Source organism: Eschscholzia californica, unplaced genomic scaffold (genome assembly GCF_041429995.1).
Source record: "Eschscholzia californica isolate CP2 unplaced genomic scaffold, dmEscCali1.0.p SCAF_1, whole genome shotgun sequence".
NCBI classification, from domain to species: Eukaryota; Viridiplantae; Streptophyta; class Magnoliopsida; order Ranunculales; family Papaveraceae; genus Eschscholzia; species Eschscholzia californica.
In genome coordinates, this window is record NW_028238198.1 from 1,696,874 (window position 1) to 1,702,873 (window position 6,000).

Below are 6,000 nucleotides of genomic sequence, written 5' to 3' on the forward strand. Positions count from 1 at the left end.
TAAGCAATTGGAAAGGTTCGAGGGAAAACTAGCGAATAAGGTATTTATCTTTCTAGTTTTAATTAATGATTATCATGGTTTATGCATGTGATCCTGGGAATACTAGTGTAGACATTAGATGTCTTAATTCCGCTATAAACACTAGTAGAAGGGTGTAAAACCCAACAGTGGCGTCAGAGCCTCTTGCAATTAGCCTATCTTATCTAAGTTTTGGACCAATTCCATGCTTTTCTAGATAGATTATTGTGTTTAAAAGTGTTTAAAACACAAAATTTTTGATTAATATTGAATAAGATTCAAGTATTTGTCAAAAGATTTCAAAATTTGTTCTTGAAAAGAATTTCAAAACCTAAAATTTTGATCCAAATTGGTTTGATTAAAAGAGTTGTTTTAAGTTTTTTGGAAACCTGTGAAAAACAAAATTTGGAAATTTAGAATAGTTCTAAAAAGAATTTGAAATATTTTAGAAGTGTTTCAAATTGTGGAAAAAGCAATTTAAAATTGCAACAAAAAAAAAAGGAAACTACTGAGTTTTTTAGGTCCGGCCAGGAAGCTTCCTGGCCGGACCAGTAGCCTGGAGGACGCGTCTGGTAGACGCGTCCCAGATTACTGTTTGATGCGTCTGAGGACGCGTCCAGCTGCTCCAGGTCGCGTCTTCCAGACGCGTCCAGCTGCTCCAGGTCGCGTCTTCCAGACGCGACCAGTAGCTTAACCAGGACGCGTCTTGGAGACGCGTCTGGGGTCCTGGGTGTCTCGGACTAAGTCCGAGACACCTAGTGCTGGTCCGGTCCAGCACCAGATGCGTCTAGGACGCGTCTGGTGCTTGGACTAGCGTCCTGGCTCCGGCCAGGACGAGATCAGGCCTATTGGCCTCTGCTCGGACATGCCGGCCCTATGGGCCGTGCCATATCCGGACCTTGTCCAAGCCCTTTTGTGGGCTTGGGCCGGGACTTGTCTAGGACTTGTCCCGGGTCTTTTCAAGGCTTTTCGGACCACGAAAAGGGACCACTATTCGAGTGGGAGTTTTATCCAAATTTTCTCCCAAAATTCCAATCCAAATATTTCCGAAATTAACCCGGGCCATTCAAGGCCCAAACGGAATTTCTCTTTAAAATCAAATTTTAAAATCAAACCAAGACACACCATTAGTCTAATCTTTTGATGTAGACTTAAGGTGCGTACATGACATACGGATGTCGACAAAAGTATCTCCCGGATATACATGCATATATAATTGATAGCCTTGAAATATATTATATGATTGCATGTGATGTGAATGCGGAAACTAGTATGGCCATAGAATTTATTTCTTATTCTTGTTTTGAGCACGGATGGGTGCATGTTTTGTAATAATTTTAATTTCAAGTTTACACGATCTGCGAATCGTTTGAGTCTTGTAATTAGAGTTTAGGGTTTATGAGTCCATTGATGAAACTCAAGGAAGAAATTCAAAGGCGAGTGGGAGAAATCAATGGAGGTTCAAAGACGGAGATCTAGACGAACTAAAAGGCGAAACAAGAAGCAAACCAAAGGAGATTAGATCTTCTAGGTTAGGGGCCATACTAGGATCCATATGTGCTTGATTTACTTTCTCGCGCGCATTTACTTACTTATTTACGCTTTATGTCGTGGATGTTAGTTAGGCTAATTAGTTCACTAAAACGAACGCCAGACTAGCGTAAAAGTCCCTAAAAGTAATTTTGAGTACAGTGCCTATCCAAATTAAGACACTCCTTGCGCCCTTGTTCGAGGAAGGTGGGTCGGCCTTCGCAGAGTACCTCCTCTACCTTGGGACATTGCGGGTAGGCCTATAGAAGAGGCCTACATGTCTAAATGGTTCTACTCAACGAGATCAGCAAGAGAGTCTTGGATACTCGAGGCAAAAGGATGGATTTTACACTAAACATGTAATCCATCAACCGAGAATCATATGGTATGATCAGTGAAAGTATTCACTCACCTAAATCAATGGGAATTAAGGGCAGGGCCCTAGTCCGCTTAATCCTTGAGAGATGGGATCTCGGAATCGCATTATTCATCTAAGGACACGTTTTATCTTGAATGAGGACAAATTGAACATGGATAACTTCCTTTTTTCTGTTTCATGTAGTTTTACTATGGCAAAAATCAATCTTTTCAACCTATGTTCAATCCTTGATGAGGACAAATTGAACATGGATAACTTCCTTGATTGGGAAAAGAGATTGAGAAGTGTTCTCAAATCTACAAACAAAGAAAGCGTACTGGATACCCCTATTCCAATAACTGCGAACTCAAAGATTGAGGAACAAAAGCAGGCCAAAAGTATCCGGATGAAATCAATTTCAGTAACTTGCCTTATGTTGGCAACCATGGAGCCTAATCTTCAAAAGAGATTCAGGAAAATGGATGCGCACACAATCATCCGTCGATTAAGGGACATGTCCCGAAACAAATCACGGTTGAGGAAGTACGGGACTTCTAAGGCAATCCGGAGAGGCATTGGAATGTCTGAATCAAAGAAAGAACTTCAACTGATTCAGAAGAACAAAAGGAAAAAGGAAGGAACTCACGATTCCGACCAAGGTATCTATGCTATCGAAGTTAACTTAGCAAATACATTTGATTCTCAATCCTGGGTATTCGATACCGGATGTGGTGCTCATATCATTTATGATGTGCAAGGCCTTAAGGGAATCAAGTATTTATCTGGAAGGGAGTTTGTCCTACGAGTAGCAAATAGAGCAACGGTTGCTGCGAAAGCTGTAGGAACTTTCAGTCTACCTTTGGAAACTGGTCTAGTTTTAGAACTTCATAATTGCTATTATGTACCCTCTATTTCTAGAAACATTATCTCAGTCTCAGAATTAGACAAAGAGGGATATCACCTATTAATAAAAAACCAGCGTTGTTCTTTATACAAAGGTGAAATGTTTTATACCAGTGCTAAGCTATACAACGGTCTCTATATTACGAATATTGAGAACGAAGTCTTCAACATAGAAACCAACAGGCTACGGTCAGATGATTCAAATCCAAGTTACTTTTGGCATTGTCGTTTGGGTCACATTAACATGACACGCATGAAGAAGCTCCATGAACATGGACTTCTAAGTTCGTATAATTTAGAATCATATGACACATGCGAATCATGTTTAATGGGTAAAATGACGAGGTCTTCTTTTAAAGGAAAAGGAGACCGAGCCAAAGAACCCTTGGAACTCATACATACGGATGTATGTGGACCAATGAGTACTCCGGCGAGAGGTAACTATGGCTACTTCATCACGTTCACGGATGACTTCACTCGTTATGGTTACATATACTTGATGAGGCATAAGTCCGAATCGTTTGACATGTTCAAACAATTTCAGAACGAAGTAGAGAATCAACTTGGCAAGAAAATAAAAGCCATTCGATCCGATCGAGGTGGTGAATATTTGAGTCAAGAATTTGACGATCATCTTAGGAGTTGTGGTATAGTATCTCAACTCACTCCGCAAGGAACACCCCAGATGAATGGTGTTTCTGAAAGGAGAAATCGCACCTTGTTAGACATGGTTCGATCTATGATGAGTTTAGCAAATCTTCCAAACACGTTCTGGGGGTATGCTCTAGAAACGGCAGCTTTCACACTTAACCGAGCTCCGTCAAAAGCTGTAGAAAAGACGCCATATGAGTTATGGTTTGGAAAGATTCCAAAGCTGTCTTTTCTCAAAGTCTGGGGATGCGAAGTTTATGTAAAACACTTACAAGGAGACAAACTCGCACCTAAATCAGACAAATGTCTCTTTGTGGGCTATCCAAAAGAGACAAGGGGTTACTACTTCTACCACGAATCTGAGAACAAAGTGTTTGTTGCTCGAGATGGTGTCTTCCTTGAAAAGGAATTCCTTTCCAAACAGACAAGTGGGAGAAATGTAGATATCGATGAAATTCGATATGAGCAACAAATAAACACAGATATAGAAATATCAAGAGGTTTAGCGGCTCCTATCTATACACAAAGTATGGAAGAGGAAAATGAGGTCGAGAGAGTACCTCCCGTTCAAGTCGAATCAAATTCGCAGGAGACATCTCAACTAGTTGAGAACACTCCAAAAGTTGCTCAGGCCCCTCGTAGATCTCAAAGGCTCCAGGAATTATCTCAGAAAACAGATATCCTACTGTTAGAAGATAATGAGCCGAGTACCTACAACCAAGTTATGACGAGCCCCGACTCCGAAAAATGGCTAAAAGCCATGAGATCGGAAATGGATTCCATGTCAGAAAATCAAGTATGGAACTTGATCGATTTGCCCGATGGAGCAAAACCAATCGGATGCAAATGGGTTTTCAAAGTAAAAACTGACAAGGATGGAAACGTTAGCGTTTTCAAAGCTAGACTCGTGGCAAAAGGATACAAACAGATTCATGGCATAGACTATGATGAAACCTTTTCACCTGTCGCAATACTTAAATCCATTCGGATCATTCTAGCAATTGCAGCTCATTATGATTATGAGATTTGGCAAATGGATGTCAAAACCGCCTTCCTAAACGGACACTTGGAAGAGGATGTGTACATGACACAACCCGAAGGTTTTGTAGATTCCAAAAATGCTGGAAAAGTTTGCAAGCTTAAGAAATCCATTTATGGACTCAAGCAAGCAAGCCGGAGTTGGAATCTTCGATTCGACGAGAAAATCAAAGAATTTGGATTTCTCAAGAATGCAGAAGAATCTTGTGTTTACAAGAAGCTTAGTGGGAGCGACCTAGTTTTCTTAGTCCTTTATGTCGATGACATATTAATCATAGGAAACAATATTCCGATGTTGGAATCAGTTAAAGACTGGCTTCGGAAATGCTTCTCTATGAAGGACTTAGGGGAAGCAAAATACATATTGGGAATCAAGATCTATAGAGATAGATCAAGGAGGATGATCGGACTTAGTCAAGAAACTTATATAGATAAGATTCTTCAACGGTTCGAGATGACAAACTCCAAAAGAGGATTCCTTCCCATGTCACATGGTATGGTGCTTAGCAAAGATCAGTGTCCTAAGAGTCCTGATAAGCTAGCACACATGATGAAAGTACCCTATGCTTCGGCAATAGGATCAATCATGTACGCCATGATCTGCACTCGCCCAGACGTCTCATATGCTTTGAGCATGTGTAGCCGTTACCAATCAAATCCAGGCCAAGCACACTGGCACGCCGCCAAGAATATCCTAAAGTACCTGAAAAGGACTAAGGATCATTTCCTGGTATATGGCAGGGAAGATACACTAAAAGTTGTAGGCCATGTGGATGCAAGCTTTCAAACGGATAGAGACGACTTCAAATCACAATCTGGGTTCGTCTACTGTCTGAATGGAGGAGCGGTATGTTGGAAAAGTTCCAAGCAGAGCACAGTTGCAGACTCTACCACTGAAGCAGAATACCTAGCGGCCTCGGAAGCTGCAAAGGAAGGAGTCTGGATCAAGAAGTTCATGATAGAACTTGGTGTCGTACCTGGCATGGAAGAGGGCGTGACTCTCTATTGTGACAACAACGGAGCTATAGCCCAAGCCAAGGAACCAAGAGCGCACCAAAAATCCAAACATATCCAAAGGAAGTACCACTTGATTAGGGAAATCATAGAGAGAAAAGATGTGGTAATTTGCAAGGTTCATACGGATGATAACGTTGCAGATCCGTTAACCAAACCGTTACCTCAGCCCAAACATGATTCACACATGAGGGACATTGGTATAAAGCGCATTGGGGAATGGCAACAAATGTAATTTGGATTCATAATAAAGTTTATGTGCCTGATTACTTACATTCGATAAATAAAATAAAAGAAATTTTATTTTGTCCTTAAAATTTGGTTTGGTATTTTAAGAGACAGTCCACACGATAAAGAAAACGCTCCGAGTAGGCTTGTCAGATACGTGATCTGATGAATGAAACCCTACTAAGTGAACTTGGAGTGATTCATTATCAATTCCCTAGTCCAGGTCATTGCATGGACAACAATGACTCACGAAGACTAGT